Source organism: Papio anubis, chromosome 15 (genome assembly GCF_008728515.1).
Source record: "Papio anubis isolate 15944 chromosome 15, Panubis1.0, whole genome shotgun sequence".
Taxonomy (NCBI): Eukaryota; Metazoa; Chordata; class Mammalia; order Primates; family Cercopithecidae; genus Papio; species Papio anubis.
The window spans coordinates 71,170,589-71,190,743 of NC_044990.1; the positions used below are offsets into that span (position 1 = coordinate 71,170,589).

General features: G+C 35.7%; 1 protein-coding gene across 1 annotated transcript in view; it reads left to right on the forward strand.

Moving 5' to 3' along the window:
- GPC5 (glypican 5) overlaps window positions 1–20,155 on the forward strand; it is a 1,499,214-nt gene that overhangs the window by 1,298,019 nt on the left and 181,040 nt on the right. The window lies entirely within an intron of this gene.

The following is a 20,155-nucleotide window of genomic DNA, read 5'->3' on the forward strand; positions in this document are numbered from 1 at the left end:
AACGGAGAGGCAGGAACAATGGGCTACATTCAAGGAAATAGATTTTCTGTTATTTACATTCAAGTTATTTATATACCTACCCACTCATTTTATTCTTTCAAATGAATTAGCCTGCCTCTATTTATGAATTGCATTTGATTGATTTGGCTCATTATTTAACTAAACTAAGTTCAGTCAACTTTCAAAAATAGCAAAAACAGGCCAAAGTGGGAGGATCACTTGAGGCCAGGAGTTTGAGACCAACCTGGGCAATATAGTGAACCCCGTTTCTACAAAAACAAACAAACAAACAAAACGTATCCATGCATGGTGACATGCATCCGTAATCCCAGCTACTCTTAAGAGGCTGAGGACAGAGGATGGCTTGAGCCCAAGTGTTCAAGGCTGCAGTGAGCTATGCTTTCACCACTGCACTCCAGCCTGGGTGACAGACACCCTGTCTTAAAAAGAAAAAAAAAAAAAAAGGAAAAATTTTTTTTGATATTACACAGCTAGATATTTTCAAAACACAATTAAAAAAGAAATGAAATAATTTGAGGTAATTGTAAAAGACATAATTTTAAGTAAATTTTAAAAATCAACATGAATAGTCCTTGCTCTCATTGGATGGTGAATATTTAACTGAGCTTTGCAGGTGATGGTGGAGACAGGTTAATAATAAACATGATGACTTGAAGTAGTAACTCGATTTATTATTTTAAGATACATTAAAGTTAAGTATGGTAAATATATTTAAATGAAAAGAAAAAGTCGTATTTATTTCACGGAAATAGTAAATAAACAGTACATACATTGTTCCAGAAATAAAACTGCAACCCTTTAATGATCTGACCTGAGGCCTCAGCCTGGCTCTCAGTTCTGAAATCTTTTCGTTCTAAGTGTTTGCTCTAACACTGGATCCCTATGTGTTTTACTCCAAGTCCAGATCCCAGGGTGCAAGAATAAGACAAATTGTTTGTAATCAAGAGGGAAAATACCAGTAACTATGATTAAATTAGAGAAACAACTGGCACAGAAGAGTGTTAGAACTACTAGTTTTCTAGAAGGTTTTTTCTGTTTGTTTGTTTGTTTTTGTTCTTGTTTCTTTGAAAATACGAAAATTGAAGTATGGGCAGCTGAACCCCATGAAGCTGTGGGACAATTTTAAAGGCTACCCTTTCAGTAGTGTCAACATTAGTAACCTCAATGTAACCACATTCTTTGCACAATGAATACTTCAGATTTTCCAAGATAAGTCTGCAGAAAACAGGAAATGGATTCTTCACTCTGCATTTTTTTACTTCTAAGGTTACATTCTTTTAACTCTTCAGACTGTACCTACAGTCTATATCACATACTGGGTGTTTCCTAGAAAACTAATAAAGTTTAGATCATCTGAATTGCTTTTCTATTTTTTCTATTTTTTTTCCACACTGGTATGAATCATACTTCTCTAAGCAAATATGTTCCTTAATGTATTACTTTTCTTGCTTTGAAAACTCTAAACCTACCTACTCTCATTTATAATGTCACAGAACTTTACTCTGCGTTTATTATACACTTACCCCAATTCTGTCATTTTTATTCTACATACATCCTTCATCAGATTGTCACTGTCTTTCTTATCTGTGTAGGCATTAGTCACTAGACTGGAAAATTCTTGGGGTGAAAAATATCCCAATATTCATAATTATATCGGCTAGCTTCCAGCATCATACATGAGATAGGTATTTTATCTGTTGTTGAAATTGACAGAGCCTCATAAAACCATATAATCACTCATTGGTTTGGCATTCTGTATGGCAATATTTATCAATCATTATGAAGCGCAAGACACAATACAAGGTGTATACAGAGCATTTGGGGACATCTATGTTGCAAAATTTAGAATTCTATTTATTTATTTGGATTTGAGAATAATTGACGTGTATGCCGTTTTAAAGCCACACCTGTTCTAGCACTGGACAGCACCACGTTTTGCCTCCCGTGTTTCCAGCTCAGGTTGTGCCACCGAAGGAGTTAAGGTTGTGTTACGTTTTGCTGTGTAATACAATATTTAAAAATCTTCTAGCTTTAAGAGCTGCTATTTTGGTTTTATTGTTGTTGTTGCTGTTGTTTCAGAACTTTAAACTGTGGAATACATTGTTAGACAGACAGTGATGCAAAGAAGGAGGAGGTAGGCATTTCAGGAAAATGACAAAAAGCGTAAGGAAATAGAGATGAGGAAAAAGAGAAGAAATACTTTAGAAAAGGGACGTAATCCAGAGGGCTGGGAGTGTAGATCCTGGGAAGGGATCAGGTGCAATACAGCTGGAGCAAGGCATCAAGGTTGAATTATAGGAGAGGTATGTTTTTCTATTTTTTCTGGCTTTATTGAGATATAATTGACAAATGAAAGTTGTATATGTTTAAGGTATACAACATAATGAATTAAGATGTTTATGTGTTGTGAAGTGATTACCACAATCAAGCTAATTAAAACACCCATCACCTCACACAGTTACTGGTTTTTTGTGGGTGGTGAGAACACTTGAGATCTACTCTCACCAAATTTCAACTATACAACATAGTGTCATTAACTATAGACACCATGCTGTGTGTTACATCACTCAAACCTATTAATCTTATAATTGGAAATTTATATCATTTGGCCAATTTCTCCCCATTTTTCCAACTTCCCAGCCCCAGGAAAACACCATTCTACTTTCTGCCTCTGGGAATCTGACTTCTTTAGATTCCACTTATAAGTGAGGCCATATAGTATTTGTCTTTCTGTATCTACCTTATTTCACCTAGCATAATATTCTCCAGGTTCATCCATGTTGTCACAAGTGCCAAGATTTCCTCTTTTTCATAGCAATATTATACTGTGTATATACCACATTTTTTTCATCCATTCATGTGTTAGCAGACACTTTAGTCTGTTTTCGTATCTTGGCTATTATGAATAATACTGCAGTGAAACATGGAAGTGCAGATATCTCTTCAAGATATTGATATATTTTCCCTTGGATATATACCAAGAAGTGAGATTGCTAGATCATACAGTAGTTCACTTTTTATTTACTTATTTATTTTTAAGGAACCTCCATATGGTTTTCCATAATGACCATACCAAGTTAAATTCTCAGCAATAGTGTACAAAGATTCCTTTTTCTCCATGCCCTTGCCAATACTTGTTATCTCTGTCTCTTTTTAAATAATAGCCATTCTAACATGTGTGAAATGATACCTCATTATGGTTTTGATTTCAATTTCCATGATGCTTTGTGATGTGAAGCATTTTTTCATGTACCTATTGGCCATTTTTATGTTTTCTTTAGAAAAATGTCATTCCAGTCCTTTGTCCATTTTTAATTAGGTTTTTCTTTTGCCATTGAGTTGTAGTTTCATATACAATTTGTATATTAACCCTTTAACAAACATCGGGTTTTCTTTATTTTCTTTCACTCAAATATTTTATTTCACTCCCTGGGTTTCCTTTTCATTTGGTTGACTTTGTTTTTGCCTCTTCCAATTAAATACACTATTAGCTATGCTAGCCCTTATTTATTCATGACTCCCTGTCTCTAGACAGAAAACTCTGAGGAACAACTGGTCCATATATCCTGCTGCTTATGTGTGTGTTCTATAGACACTTTAAATTCAATTTGTCTAACCATATTCATCCATTAATTTAACAAGCCATTATTAGCAAAAGTATAAGACATTGGAGGTTCAATGGTGAGAGTCATACCAATTGCATTTTTGGTACAATTACTTCAACAATGTCAGACATTAGAGAATTACAAAGTGAAGCATACTCTGTGGAAGGAATGAATGTCCTTCTCAGAGGGTGTGTAAGAAGAAACCTTTCCCCATCTGGTGGGACTGATGTTCCCTGAGGAAGTGATAGCTGATCTGGGATATGAGAGTGAAAAGGAAAGGAAGCAAGGCTATCGGAATGGCAATGAGCATGTGCAAAACCCCTGTGGCAAGGCAGAGCGGGAGGCATTTGTATATCCCATACATATATATATGTGTATATATACACACATATGTACACACTTTCAGAGAAAGTGAAAGAAACCGGTGTGGAAAGAAAGCCAAGGAGACACTGTTTCTATATGAAACCATCACTGTTAGCCCTCTAGAAGCCTTCTGTCTGCTCTTCCAGTCATAGCCCCCTTTCTTCCACTGAAGGAATAGTAACTACACTTTTCAAATATTTATGGCAATAATTCCTTATTATATTTAGTTACCACTCTTGAGAATTTCCTTTGAAGTTTATATACATGGAACCATAAAGTATATAGTCTTCATGCATGATTTACCTGTAGTACATTTTGTTTTTCTAATTTGTTTATGTTCTTGAGTCATTTTTCTAATTTATGTTCTTGTTCATTCATTTTGAATGTTCGATAGGATTCTTTGAATATACAACAATCCATGGACCTAATGCTTTGATGATGAACGCTTTTGATGTTTCTGCGTTTCTAGTGATCCCAAATTGTATATGATTAATATGATTAAACATCCAGGCACACATATGCGTGTCATTTCTCTAGAATAAACAGCAAGAGGTGTATGTATATATGTATATATATACACACATATGTATACACACATATATACACATATATATGAACATATGCAAACACAAATTCATGATTAATACTAATCTAAAATTATGTACTATTCTATCTCTTTTCACAGATTTTCTGTTTTTGTCTCCTTTTCATCATTATTGATGGTTTCTTCTTCCCTCTCTTCCATGTAATGATCTCTCTGCATTTTATCCATTGAATTATTAATTTAGGGTCTTTTGCATATTGCATTGCTTTAGTTCTAGAATTTCTATTACTTTCTTTCCTGAACAATCTGCCTGCCAGATCTCTTAGTCTATATAAACATAATCTAACACAATTTTCTATTATGATGGACATATTCTATAAATCACTATTGCACAATACAGTATTAACCCGCCACATATAGATATTCAGCTCTTGAAACATGGCTAATGGAACTAAAGAATTGAATTTTTATTTTTATATATAATTATTTTAAAGTTTTAACATTTCTAGCAACCTTTATATTAGATAGAAATTCTCCTATGATTCTATTTTCATCATCCACTTACACTTAAAAAAAAAAAAAATCTAACTCGCTCAGGGCAGGTATGGTGGCTCATGCCTGTAATCACAGTACTTTGGGAGGCTAGGGAAAGAGGGCTGCTTGACTCAGGAGTTTGAGACCAGCCTGGGCAACAAAGTGAAAATTCCTCTCTAATAATAATAATAATAATAATTAGCTGAGTGTGGTGGCGTGCGCCTACGCTTCCAGCTACTAGGGAGGCTGAGGTGGGAGAATGACTTGAGCCCGAGAGGTAAAGTCTGCAGTGAGCTACGCATATCATGCCAATGCACTCTAACCTGGGCAACAGAACAAGACTCTTTCTCAAAAAAGCATAAAAACTAACATGCTCAATTGGAAAATTTTGAAAAAAAGAAAGACAATTATAAGCAATTAAGACTCAATTGTCAACATTCATATTTAGTGTATAAATTATATACACTAAATGAGATTGTGTACATACCTATCCATATCTACACACATACACATAATATAAACAAAATAAATTTTAGTAATGTTGGTTTATATATTTTATGGCCTATTTTTTCAAATAATATTTATAAAAGAATTTTATGGCATTAAATAGTGTCTAAAATCATAGACTGTAATGATGATGTAAGATTTTGCCCTTTGGTTCTGTAACAATTTAAATATTCTCCTATTGCTCGACATTTAGACTACTATGTTGATACTGTTGCTAACATGATTATCTCTGGCTGATTTCTTAGGATTATTGAGAGTAAAGTAGGATTGCTGGAATAAAATGTCCAAATATTAAAACATTTTTGGTATTTATTGTCAAATTGTTTTTCAGGGAAGTTATACCAGCTTAAATTGTCATTAGATTAAGATAAGAATGCAGTGTGAATTTAAGTCCTGTTTCTCCTCTACCTCTTCCTATCTCTTCTTTTACTGTATCACCAAATGACATTTGTCATAGTCTTGTTCTTCTTCAATATCTTTATTCAATAACCTCTGTTTTAAAGGTTCTCTCTCCCCATTCCATATTCAGCTCTCCTGTCTTAAAAGTTAAATCTTACATCCATATTTCCAATCTGTCATGTCTTCCAAGATCAAGTCCTACTTTTCTGGTACGTCTGCTATATATATGTTTGCTTGTCCCTGCTGACTCGCATCACATGTAGAGCTGAATTTTTAGCATTAGCTCTGCCCCCAGCCCATCCTAACGACTCAGTTCCCAATGTGTTCAGATTGTCTTTTTCTGTAAGCAATCCCATTGTCATTTGAGCAGAAAAACCCCTCTTTCTCTCTTTCCCTTTATCTCACAAATGCTGACAGTCATCAAGAATGATTAAATTTTCATTTGCAATATGAATCCAAGGCATGTCTTACCTTGCATACTGCTGCTTCCATGCTAGAACAGGACTTTATCACCTGTTAAAAGAAAACAGGCAATTTTCTTTTAAATACTGTTCCTGCATTTAGACTTTCCTTCCATTATTCTACTCAATGCTTCTAAACTAATCTCAATTTATCATTTTGAGGGTACCACTATCTTCATCAAAAGTCTTCAGTGTCCCCTGTTGTCTTTTAAGCAACCCCAAGTTGCATAATTTGTCACTTATCCATTTGTCCCACCAGCCAGCCATTCAAAATGTATTGGGTGCCTACATGATTTTTTCTTTTGGAGAACTGCCATTCAGCTACTGGAGCTACTTAGCCCTTGCTTAAAAACGGCGTGAAGTGCCTGGGAGTTTATATCCCCTTGAGGTTTCCATGAACCAGTGACCAAAAGATACTGACCAAAGCCCCAGATCCATAGTGTGGCTTATAATAGCTCTGAAGCTTAGTTTGCACTCCAAAATTTCCCTGTGGAATCAGGTTAAAGCTGTTCTCCTTGGGCTTTGCATGGCGACCACACTCTTGCCCGGCTTCCTTCTCTTCCTTGCCCCGCTTCACTAGTTGCCTTATTTATCTACCCTGGAGCCCTTCTTTAATAAATTATTTTCACGTGAATTCTTCTCTTAGGTTCTGCTTTTGGAAAATCCGAAGACTTCTGTTAAGAACCAAAGACACAATCACTACTGCAAATGAACTCACGCTGAGTAGAAAAATAGACATGCAAGCCAACAATTTAAATGTTAACGTGCTATCTACCATAATAGTGGGATATTCAAAGTCCTGTGAGATGAGGAAAGAATAAATACCTACCTCAGGTGAGGGAAGTCAGACTGGAAAGTCTTCACCTAAAGTAATGTCTGATCTGAAATTTGGAGAAGAATTTATTTTTTTGAGGCAGAAATAAAATAAAAACTAGTTATAACAAATAGTGTGGGAAAAATTTAATGGTATAAGAACATGAAAATTTTCAGGAAATACAAATAACTCAATGTATTATTATTAGAAACAATATTTGATACAAGAGAGGGAGAGGGAATTGGTCCTGATAGGTGAGTAAGATGGCAGAAATGTGAATTCAAAACATTCTCTGAGTGTCGTAAAAAGAGCTTATCTAAGAAAGATGGTTTCCAGCTTCATCCATCATAAGGACAAAAAACCAAACACCACATGTTCTCACTCATGGGTGGCAACTGAACAATGAGAACACTTGGACACAGGAAGGGGAACATCACACACCGGGGCCTATTGTGGGGTGGGGGGAGGGGGGAGGGATAGTATTAGGAGATATACCTAATGTAAATGACGAGTTAATGGATGCAGCACACCAACATGGCACATGTATACATATGTAACAAACCTGCACGTTGTGCACATGTACCCTAGAACTTAAAGTATAATTTTAAAAAAGAAAAAGGAAATAAACACTCAAAAAAAAAAAAAAACTTATCTAGTTTATCTTTCAAAGATGGCAAACAGGCTGGGTGCGGTGGTGGCTCATGCCTGTAATCCTAGCACTTTGGGAGGCTTAGACAGGCGGATCATGAGGTCGGGAGTTAGAGACCAGCCTGTCCAATATGGTGAAACCCTGTTCCTACTATTTAAAAAAAAAAAAAAAAACCGGCATGGTGGTGCACGCCTGTAGTCCCAGCTACTTGGGAGGCTGAGGCAGGAGAATCGCTTGAACCCAGGAGACAGAGGTTGCAGTGAGCCGAGATTAAGCCATTGCACTCCAGCCTGCGCGACAGAGTGAGACTCCGTCTAAAACAAAAAAAGATCGCAAATGATATGGAGAACCCAGGAGGGCGATGCCTTCAATTCTAGAATTGTAGCTGTTGCTCTGGCAGCACTGTGGAGCACTGCATGTGAAAGTTGCATGTAAGGCTAGTCTGAAGAACGAATCATGAGAAATCAAATACCATGGTGAGCACAAAGGGCTGAGAAGAGAGATAATGTGAGATATTAGAAGAAATTGGTGGTAGCTGGTGATTGGTTGGGTCTGTGGTAATATTCTAGGCTTTGGATCACCCTGCAAGTCACAAAATCCAATAGATTTTTACTTAATCAAGATAGCACCATTTTCCCTCCTTCTTCAGCTTTCTGTTGGATTGTTTTGCTACCTTTTGTACATTTTCCAAATTATCCATGTTGACAACACATTACTGTTTTATTTGCAAAATGGAGTAGGAGGTAAAAATGAAATCAAAGGCCGGGTGCTGTGACTCACACCTGTAATCCCAGCACTTTGGGAGGCCGAGGCGGGCGGATCATGAGGTCAGAAGATCGAGACCATCCTGGCTAACACGGTGAAACCCCGTCTCTACTAAAAATACAAAAAATTGGCCGGGCATGGTGGCGGGCGCCTGTAGTTCCAGCTACTCGGGAGGCTGAGGCAGGAGAATGGCGTGAACCCGGGAGGTGGAGCTTGCAGTGAGCCAAGATCATGCCACTGCACTCCAGCCTGGGCGACAGAGCGAGACTCCATCTCAAAAAAAAAAAAAAAAAAAAAAAAAAAAAATCATAGCATATAGACAACTTACTAAAAATTATTGAGTTAATCAGAAAAAGCCTGTTGATAATCAGTATATGTGTGAAAAAATGTCCAACCTCAATCATAACTTTTTAAAAAAATGTATCAATTGAAAGAATAAGAATATGAGATTAACAAAAAATTTAGTTGTAAAACATTCAATTTGGGCAAAGATAAAGAACCGTGCTAATGCACTACCTAGTGCATACATAGGCTGTGAGACTATGCTAGGTCTAAATTTTTGAAGAGCAATTACAAATATCTGGCAAATTAAAATGCTCACTTCCTTTCATCCAGCAATGGCACTACTAATAATTTTACACTAAGAATCAATCTAGATGAATATATATATATAAATACTTATTACAGTATTATTTATAATAGCAAAAAAGTCCATTAATAAAAACTCATTAGTTACATCATAAAATGACCATTCCATGGAATATTATGCAGATGTTATAAAGGATATGTTAATGTAAATGTGATCAATAAATATTGTGTTAAAAAAGAACAGTAGAAATTGAGTTTTCAGAATATAATTTCATCACCATATAATGAGAAGACATACACACTGAAAATTTCTGAAAGGATGCACTCAAAACTACTAACATTATTTGCCACTGGGACTTGAAAATGATAGAGATTTGCTCTTGTCATTTATTTTTTTTCTCCAGGAACAACAGTAATTTGGCCATAAAATTAATGCAAAGAAAGGGGCATTAACAAGATAATGTAGGGACAGTGTTTAGTTTTTATGTTTGTGGAAGGAGGAGATAAGAAATTAAAACTTTATATAATTATGTTGAAATAAAATAAACATAAAATCCTTATAGTCACAACTCTAAGAAAGGAAAGGTACTTACAAATAGGAAAATAGACGCTAATCCCACATCCCATAAGTGTCAAACCAAGACTAGAATTCAGATCTCCTGACCCTTGGCCCCAGTGCTCTTTCTGTGATCCTAAGAAATGGTATATCTATGCCTAGAAAATCAAGCCAACTGAGGTGGACAAGATCTTGGCCATTATTTCTGCTTTCTCTGAACATACAGGATTGATTCTGAGTTCATAAATAAATAAGAAAAGTTGAAGGGTTGTCCATGAGTCGCTAAAGTTCCTCTGTATTCTGAACCTGAATATCTTAATTCAATACAATTGCTCTAAAAGGTTGCTTTCTCAAGCACTGAAAATTATGGTTCTATTTATGTCCCTAATTTAAGGGAAGAGACGTTTTGAATTGGAGACAAATAAACTATGTCGTAACCCTTCAAAGCTTGGTCAGGAAGCTTATACCAAATGCCTTGTGTGTACTTGTGCTTTTTGTATTCTGACCCTGAATGTATTTCACACATAAGGTGACATGTCTGCAATAACTTTCCTCCTAAGTACAGTATAAATGAAATATTAGCACATATTATCTGGCACCTCACCAACTGATTAAGTTGTTGTTATGAAGTGCAAATGCCCAATGATATAAAATTCCAAGCATTACTCTACTGAAAATGAGAAGGCATCCACTAGCATGTGAGTGAAAAGAATATTATGTGCTTCCCTTTTCTATATGTTAGAATTGCTTTATATTGAAAAAATAAGTTAAATAATATACCACCCCAGGCTTGTAAATTACTTTATCCATCTACTTCTAGGAAATTATAAAGAACAAATTTCATTATTTTAGCATAACAGGGATGGATTTTCTTTTGTGATACTTTGTGATTTGTTAATATAGTAACAATGGATTTTTTTCCTAGTGTTGTTTAGGATACTTCCTGCAATGTCTCATTCAAATTGTCAGTGATTTTTACTATGTATTGTAAATGATGCATAGCCACTGTATATAAATATTTGCTGAGTTCAAGATTACTAAGTTAAACTGGGGTAAATAAAATGGAAACAAGACATCAGTGAATATTTCAGGATATAATCTGGCAATTGCATGTTTCTGCTGGCTTTTCATAATAAACCATGTTTTTTCTTCTAATTAGAAAATGTTATCAATAATAAAAATGCTAATTATACATCATCAATATTTTTATACATAGTTCAATTCTTACAAATGTCCTAATTTCAGTTTAGGAAATTGATGTGTAAATATACTTCGTAAGACAGGCAATTTTATAAGAAGATTAGTAGACTAGTGAATTAAAATTTCCATTTCTTATGCTGCCAGAGCACTTTTAATGCAATTTGAAGGGAAAATATTAGTGCTCAGCATTTATAATTTGTCATTTGTCATTTGGACTAAAAACTCTAAGTGTATAGAAGAATTGCATATATTTCTTAAATTTCCAGTACTGCACATGCTACCATAATGCAGAGTTTTACAAGGAGATTAGTGTAATTCAATGATTTATCATAAATATTTCAAAAAGATGCTATATTGTGGACCTTATATTCCCCTCATAGTTGCTTCAGGAAGGGATCTCATTTGTCACTCCTTCTTGGCATTTGGTTCTATTCGGTTCTTAACTGAAATAAGGAAAAAATGCCAACCTACACTGAAGTATTTCAACTCAATTGGAAACATCATGCATAATTTTCAATAGATGAGAGTATATATTTACAAAGTATTCACAAAAAAAGATATTTTTGGCCAAAATTTGGTTGAGATTTGTTGAAAGGAAGTACATCTCTGATCTACTTTTTAGAACTTTCTGGGTTTCGAGGTCTTAAACAGAGGCGTGTGTGTGCGTGTGTGTGCATGTGTGTGCGTGTGTGTGTGTACAAAAATGTACTGTGTTCCTAAAAATGCCACTGTTGGTGTTTCCAAAATGAAGCTACTAAAAAAGAGAGAATTGGTGTCATCTAGAGAGGGAGAGGAGTTGGAGGACTGATAATGCAGAAAGTGCTTGGGAAATAAAACTACAGAAAAGAGGCCACAGTTTGGACAAGAAGCAATTACCTGATCACTAAAAAATAGATAAGAGAGAGAAAAAAACACAGGAAAACAGGGTCAGAGAGGCAAAAAGAGAAAAATCAAACAGTATATTTGGACTGTAGAGAGTAAAAGAATGAGAGATTTTCCCCCTTTCTCTTCATGGGTTATGAAATTGAGGTTTTCCATGTAATTAAGAAAGGATGGATCTTAGTGAAGGGCATATTGTCACCTATGAGAGAGCTGCGAGAAGTGTAGGGAAGATTGGAGAACATGAAACAACATGAAACAACAAAAAGATTGCTGTTTTGGGGTAGTTGCTCTAAAACTTCTGCCATTCAGCCATGCGGAAGAGGTGAACAGGTATTTGGGGACATGTTCGACACTTGATCACATGTAATAATAATAATACATAGTATCTTTTTAAAAATTATAATTTATGTGTTGAGTACGATATAGCTCAACAATGACTATTCAGAAACTTTACCGAAAAGCCAATTCATAAGTTATTCTATAATTGTTGTTAACCTGGTGGGCATATTTTCTAGAGATTTCAAGTGAGCAAAAATTGTCAAGAAATAAAATCCATCAGGAGTGATGTCAGCTTTGCCTATGAATCCTAGACACACTAAAGGGGTATTTAACATTTTAGTTACAGCTATAAATGATCTTTGCTTTAAAATTTAAAAATGTCTTTTCTTTAAACTTTGGTTTCATTTTCTTAGGCATTTGTTCAAATATACATATGTGTGAATGTATGTGATTTCTAGACTATAAAATACTTTGAAATTGTTAAATACATTTTTGCTAATAATACATTTCATTTTGGAAAAATTTTAGGATTCCTTTTGCTCTCAGTATTGACTATTGTCATTGTAGAAGTTCTCATAATACGATATTTATATAAGGACTCTGAGTTCAAATGCATCATCCTAAGGCAGTGAAAACATATTTTCTTTTTCCCGTTTTACCATATTTATGCATAACATGCATAACAGAAATGGGAAGACTAAAAGATTTCATTATCACAATTTTGGAGGGCAGAGAAAATACCAACAATCTGCATTTCCAGGCTAAGTTTAAGCTATTTAGAAGCCAAACCTTCTCACTATTCAGTTGGAATATCACATTCAGCAAGAGAATGTTTCAGTTTTTTCATAGCTATGTTTAACTTTAAATAAGAGATTATATAATTAATGCTAAAATTGCCTGTGACTTATATTCCTTAAGGTTTTCTATTCTTTCTTAGCTTAAGTCCTGATTTTTATTTTCATTGTTGTCATTGTTATTTTTCTTTTCATAAAAAAGTACTACTTAGCTCTATAGTCTTTTATTTGACATTAAGGGGAAAATGTTTTTGACAAAGCAAAAATATGCTTGAATAAGTTTGTGGTCTTCCATAAAGGTTTAACATTATATATAGTTGGGTTTTTTAACATTTTTAATAATAATAATGATTACATAAACTTTATCCAAAAATTGTTCTAATTATTGAGATTAATTTTGAATCAATTAAAAAGTTTTTAAATAAATGTTATCTGAAGTGTTTATAAGTCAGAAAACACATGAAAAGATTAATGGTTATACATCAATAATTGCTTATAGTGTAAATGAAACCATTTGTTGATTTCTAGAAATTTATTGCGTATTTGATTCTACTTTCCAGCCAATATTCCCATGTAAGTTTGTCTTCATTTTATAACATTGTACCCAGAAAAATAATACAACTATAATTTGAATATACAAAAAAATTCAAATAATGACTCCATATATGCTCAGTAAGTTTAATGTCCTAACTTTCTTCACACCAAAGACTTCTTATATTAATATAATTTTGTCTATATGTAAGGGTTTCACTTCTGCATGTAATCAAGAACTCAGCTAAGCTGTTTATCCTCTCCATGTTCCTTCAGCACATTCTGCCTTAAAGATCTAATTCATGGTTACTTCCTATTCCATTTTTTTTTATTTCACCATGACTATGCATCTCATTTACATTTTATTTCCTGGGTCTTTCCTCCTGTCTCTACTCAAAAACTACCGAGAGAGCATGATAGCAGCCTTTTCTTGACTTCCACACCTCACACACACACACACACACACACACACACTTACTTTCACAAATATGCGACAAGGGGAACAGTGTTGCTACATTTATATTATTCTTGACAGATGAAACTGGGCGCCTGTTTGCTGTATATCATAGGCTTGGTCAACATCAGGTGGATGCTGCCCAGATGTCCTCTCTTCTTCTAGAAACAGGGAGCCATGCTGGCTACCTCACTTTCCTCACACCCTAAACCTAATTGTCCCTAGGTCCCAATCAGCAGTTGAATCAATTTCCTTTCCTTCATTTTCCTTTCTGCTACCCAGGCATTTGTCTTCTTGCAAAGCAAGACAAAGTCTTCCTGCCTCATGCTTAATCTGCTGCAGTGGCATTAGCCTACATTCATTCCTCAGAGAGAACAGATCCTTCCTAACTCAAAATTTCAAACAAGGCACCTACCCAGGAGTCCTCGCCACTCTACCCCACCCAATGTCCTTTTATATTCAATAGCCATAGGCTTTAGTCTAGAGATGACACCTCTGGGACAATGTACCGGAAGCCCTGGACAAGGAGCTTTGTTATTTGCCATCACACATTCTGTTTTTCTACATGACATTTATACCAATAATTTTTGTTTTAATAATTTTTAATATTTTAGTCCCTCTCCTCTTAACATATAAACTCCTAAAAATCAGTGGGTTGCTCACTACTGATTTCCAGCACCTAGCACAGTCCTTAGCATATGGTTGGAACTCACTGAATTTCAGCTTTATAAAGAAATGAATTAGTGGATGTTGTACGCATGTGTGAGGAGCCATGTGGAATGTAAATGGCAGCATACCAATGCGTAAAGTTGTCAGAATCAAGGAAATGGAGCTAAATCGGGAACCAGAAAGCTAATCCATATGGATGTCAAGGAGACGAGGCTTGAGACACAGCGCAGTGATCAATGTGAGGGATCCAAAGGCTAGGGAAATCCCACAGAAACACAGGAGATGATTCAAAGAACCCTTGGTTGTCCCAAAACATTGCTTTTATTCATGGACTAGAGGACTTTCTTGGCAGAGGGCTGAAGACAAGTGCGTGCAAAAGTGCTTTCTCTAAATGTCTCACCAGCTTGTGTTTTGAATGTATAATTCCAGAACTATGTATCACCCATCTCTTGGTGCTGTTCAATTCTTTTCATCCTGCTAAATCTTTTCTGCATCTCTATTTAGATATTCTCATTCTTTCCATCTGAGACTGAACTAATGGCACAAAGTTGGTGACTTCCATGTGGGGATGTTACTAAGAAGAGTAGATTAGGGTCTAGTTAGCAAAAACAGAACACAGAATTTTTTTTTTTTAAGTCTGCCCAGCATTTAAGAAGATATCAGCCTATTCTGCAAGTGTTCAGTCCTATCTCGTCTGGTATCTTGTCTCGTCTACCAGCCTTTAGCCTTTTTATTTTTCTAAGGACAAGTTCTCACTTTTCAAATTCTGTGTGACATTCTTAAGGCCTCATACATTCACAGATTTTCACCTATTCCATCTTGCAGTCCTGAAGCAGTAACATGACTACCTGTTGTGGCAAAAAGGCTGGTCTGATCTGCATCTTCCAGGGAACTTGCTTGGCAGCCTACGATCCATCAAATTTTCCCCTTAGTAAATCTCAGAAAAAGATCACCCATAAGCATAGTACAGGGGTATTCTGAAGTTGGACTAATATTTTAGAGTGCTGTAGATCCTAAGATGAAAGCCATAAGGAAGTTGAAAAAATAGTAGTATTTATTCAACAGACATGCTAGAAATCTCAGAGCTTCCCTAGTCACTGTTTTCTCTCCTGTGCATGTAATATAAAACTGCAAAATCAGAACTGAGTTCTCTATAAAAACACATTCAGAAATAAACAAGACCAGCCTTGAAGGGAAGGCCTTGTAATCCATGGTTTATTCTTCTTTTCTTGTTATGGCCGATGGCAGCACCTAGATTAGGGTAGGTGCTCGGCCATGGATTCACTGAAATAATGCTTTAAAAGTATATATAATTCACAGAATTCCTCTGCACTTTCAATTACAATGAAACCATCCATCCATTACTCTAAAATTTGTGAATATTAATAATTCTATCTTTCTAATTTTTATTCTGCATTTGTGATCCCTTTGTACTATTTTTTTCTGTTAGGATACAGTCAAGAAAACTGAAACCATGGTAGTAGGTATTTTAAAGAGGGAATAGGTTACCAGATGTTAGAAGGCTCTAGAAGTTCTTGAGCAGGAGTAATTATGGACATAAGTTTACCTTAAATGGGCAGAATTCCGATAGATAACAACAACAAAAAGAGACTGTGGAGGTTATTCATAGTGGGCTAATTTGTGTGGGAGAAATAAGTAGGTATAAATCAGTATATTCTAGTATCTGTGAGACAACAAAAATGGGAAATTATTTCTCTAACTTAGTTGGGTAAAGTTTAAAAGAGTTGTGCTTTATCCTGTAGACAATTGAGAGTGGTTTCCATATTTAAAAAGGATAAACTGTTCTGTGTGCAGGGTGGATTAGAAATGGAAGACGTTGGAAGCAGAGAGAAGTTAAAGGAGAATGTTGACATTATCTTAAAGTGTTAAGAACTTGAACGAAACTCATTGCAAAATCATTGCCAGGGAATACAGTGCAGGGCCATTGACTGACTCTAGTAGTGGGTGAGGACAACTCACAGAGAGAAATATGACAACCCATGTTTAGCAGAGGGAAGGAAGCCAGGAATAGTTATGAATATGTTCAAGACTTCAGTTTTGCTGTTTTTGTTTCTACTCCCAGCAAGCTAAATTTGACAATAATATAGCTCAATTTCTCTCAACCTCATTTTGTTAATCTCTACAATCTTGCCCCAGAAAAGCCATTTGTGCCCAAGCTCAGAAAATTCTGTTATTAATTTGTCTTCATAAGATTGCAAAATTTTCAAAACTGTCTGTTCATGATAATTAGACAAATACAAATCAAGACCACAATGAGATGCCATCTTACACCAGCGAGAATGGCTATTATTAAAAAGTCAAAAAATAACAGATGCTGGCAAAGTTGTGAAGAAAAAGGAATGCTTATACACTGTTGGTGGGGGTGTAAATTAGTTCAGCCATTGTGAAAGACAATGTGGCAATTCCTCAAAAACCTCGAGACAGAAATAGCATTTGACCCAGCAATCCCATTACTGGGTATATACTCAAAGGAATATAAATCATTATATTTTAAAGACACACACATGCATATGTTCACTGCAGCACTATTCACAATATCAAAGAAACAGAACCAACCAAAATGGCAATCAGTGACACACTGGATCAAGAAAATGTGGTATATATACACCATGGAATACTATGCAGCCATAAAAAAGAACAGAGATCATGTCTGTTGCAGGGACATGGATGGAGCTGGAGACCATTATCCTTAGCAAACTAGCATAGGAAGAGAAAACCAAACACCGCATGTTCTCATTTATAAGTGGAAGCTAAATGATGAGAACACGTGGACACATAGAGGGGAATAACACACACTGGGGACTTTCAGAGATTGGAGGCAGGGAGAAGGGAGATCATGAGGAAAAATAACTAATGAGTGCTAGGCTTAATACCTGGATGATGACATAATCTGTACCACAAACCCCCATGACACAAGTTTACCTACCTAACACACTTGCACTTGTACCCCTGAACCTAAAATACAAGTTTAAAAAGAAAGCAAAAAAAACTTTAAAGTAGCTCAATAAGTTTTATATTGATGTCAACTTTCCATAATTTTTTATGCATGACATAATACGTTATTAAAATTCATTTACCTTTTTTAAAAAAAAAAGAATGCAAAATTTTAGCAGAGTTTTCAACAACAATGTTATATTTAACAAGAGAAAAGCATCCCTGATGCTTTAAAAACTAGTGTTTCAATGAATTAGTCTTTATTTTATTTTGTTTTTTTATTTTTGAGATGGAATCTCGCTCTGTTGCCCAGGCTGGAGTGCAGTGGCATGATCTCAGCTCACTGCAACCTCCACCTCCCAGGTTCAAGTGATTCTCCTGCCTCAGCCTTCCAGTACCTTCCAGCACCAGAGGGCACACACCATGATGCCTGGCTAATTTTGCATTTTTAGTAGAGATGGGGTTTCACCATGTTGGCCAGGCTGGTCTCTAACTCCTGACCTCCCCAACTGCTGGGATTACAGGCGTGAGTCACCACACCTGGCCAAAATGAATTACTCTTAATTATGTTCTATTCATTTGTTTTTCCTGCATTTTCATTTCATTTCATTTCATTTCACTTTGATGAACCAACAGAAATACCTGATGGAATACAGTGACAGCTTGAAAACCTTCATGTTAACAAAGCTATCATTCTACAGCAGATAAAATAATGTGAAAGTAATGAGAATTTAGTAATTCCTCTAAAATCAAAATTTAAAGACATACCACTGACCCTTTGTTAAAATAGTTTGCAGACAACAATCTTAGAAAATGGGCATTAGAGTTTCAGAAAGCTGGACATGTTAAAAATTTTTCAAATCAAGGCTAGTTACTTCATAAAGAACAGAATGAAGGAACTACTTATAAAACCAGTGTTCCATTTTCAATTGTTAAAAAAAAAAAAAAAAAAAAAGTTGATATTAAAACAGAGCAAAATAGAAAAAGAGGGAATCCGAATCCTCCCTAACTCATTTTTAGGTATCATCCTGACACCAAAGCCTGGAAGACACAGCACATAAAAAGTGCAGAATAATATCCCTGATGAGCATCGATAAAAATCCTCGGTAAAATACTGTAGGCGCCAGTTCAGCAGCATCAAAAGCTTATCCACCATGATCAAGTGGGCTTCATCCTGGGATGCAAGGCTGGTTCAACATTCATAAATCAATCAACATAATCCAGCATATAAAATAGGGCAAGACAAGAACCACATGATTATCTCAATAGATAGGTACAGAAAAGGCACTGATAAAAATTCAACAACCCTTCATGCTAAAAGCGTCAATAAATTCAGTATTGATGGGGAGCGACTGCCTCAAAATAATAATAAGAGCTATTTGCATAGCCAAACCCCAGCCAATATCATACTGAATAGGCAAAAACCGGTCCTTTGAAAAGCTGGCACAAGACAGGGATGCCCTCTCTCACCCTCCCTATTCAACATGGTGTTGGAAGTTCTGGCTAGAACTTCAATCAGCAGAGAAAAGAAATCAAAAGTGATATTAGTTAGAGGAAAAGAAAAGTCAAATTGGCCCTCTTTGCAGATGACATGATTATATTTAGAAAACCCCATTGTCTCGGCCCAAAATCCTCATACTTCGATAAGAAACTTCAGCAAAGTCTCTGGATACAAAATTAATGTGCAAAATCACAACATTCTTATACACAGTAATAGATAAACAGAAAGTCAAATCATGAATGAATTTCCATTCTGGTGGCTTCAAAAGAATAAAATATCTAGGAATCCAACTTACACAGGATGTAAGGACACTCTTCAAGGAGAACCTACAAACCACTGCTCAGTGAAATAAAGAAGGACACAAACAAATGGAAGAACATACCATGCTCATGGATAGGAAAGTCAATATCTAAAGTGAAAATGGCCATACTACTTAAGGTAATTTATAGATTCAATGCCATCCCCCATCAAGCACAATAGGTTTCTTCACAAATTGGAAAAAACTGCGCCTACAAAGTTCATATGGAACCAAAAACCCCACCATCTCGAATAATCAGTCAAAAGAACAAAGCTGGAGAGCATCAAGCATACCCTGACCAGAAACTATACAAGGCTACAGTAACCAAACAGCATGGTACTGGTACCAAAACAGAGACATAGACCAATGGAACAGAACAAGTCCTCCAAATAATACCTGATCTACAGCCATCTGATCTTTGACAAACCTGACAAAACAAAATGGGGGAAAGGATTCCCCTATTTAATAAATGGACTGGGAAAATTAGCCACAGCCATGAAAGTGAAAGCTGAAACTGGATCTTTCCTTGCTCCTTATGGGCAATTATTTCAAGAAGATGGATTAGAAGACTTCATCATAGACCTAATACCATGCAAAATCCTGAGAAAACCTAGGTAGTACCATTCAGGACATAGGCATGAGCCAAGACTTCATGTCTAAAAGCTTACCAAAGCAATGGCGGCAAAAGCCAAGAAATTGTGTGTCGGGATCTCATTAAACTAAAGAGCTTCTGCACAGCAAAAAGAAACTACCATCAAGTGAACAGGCAACCTACAGAATGGGAGA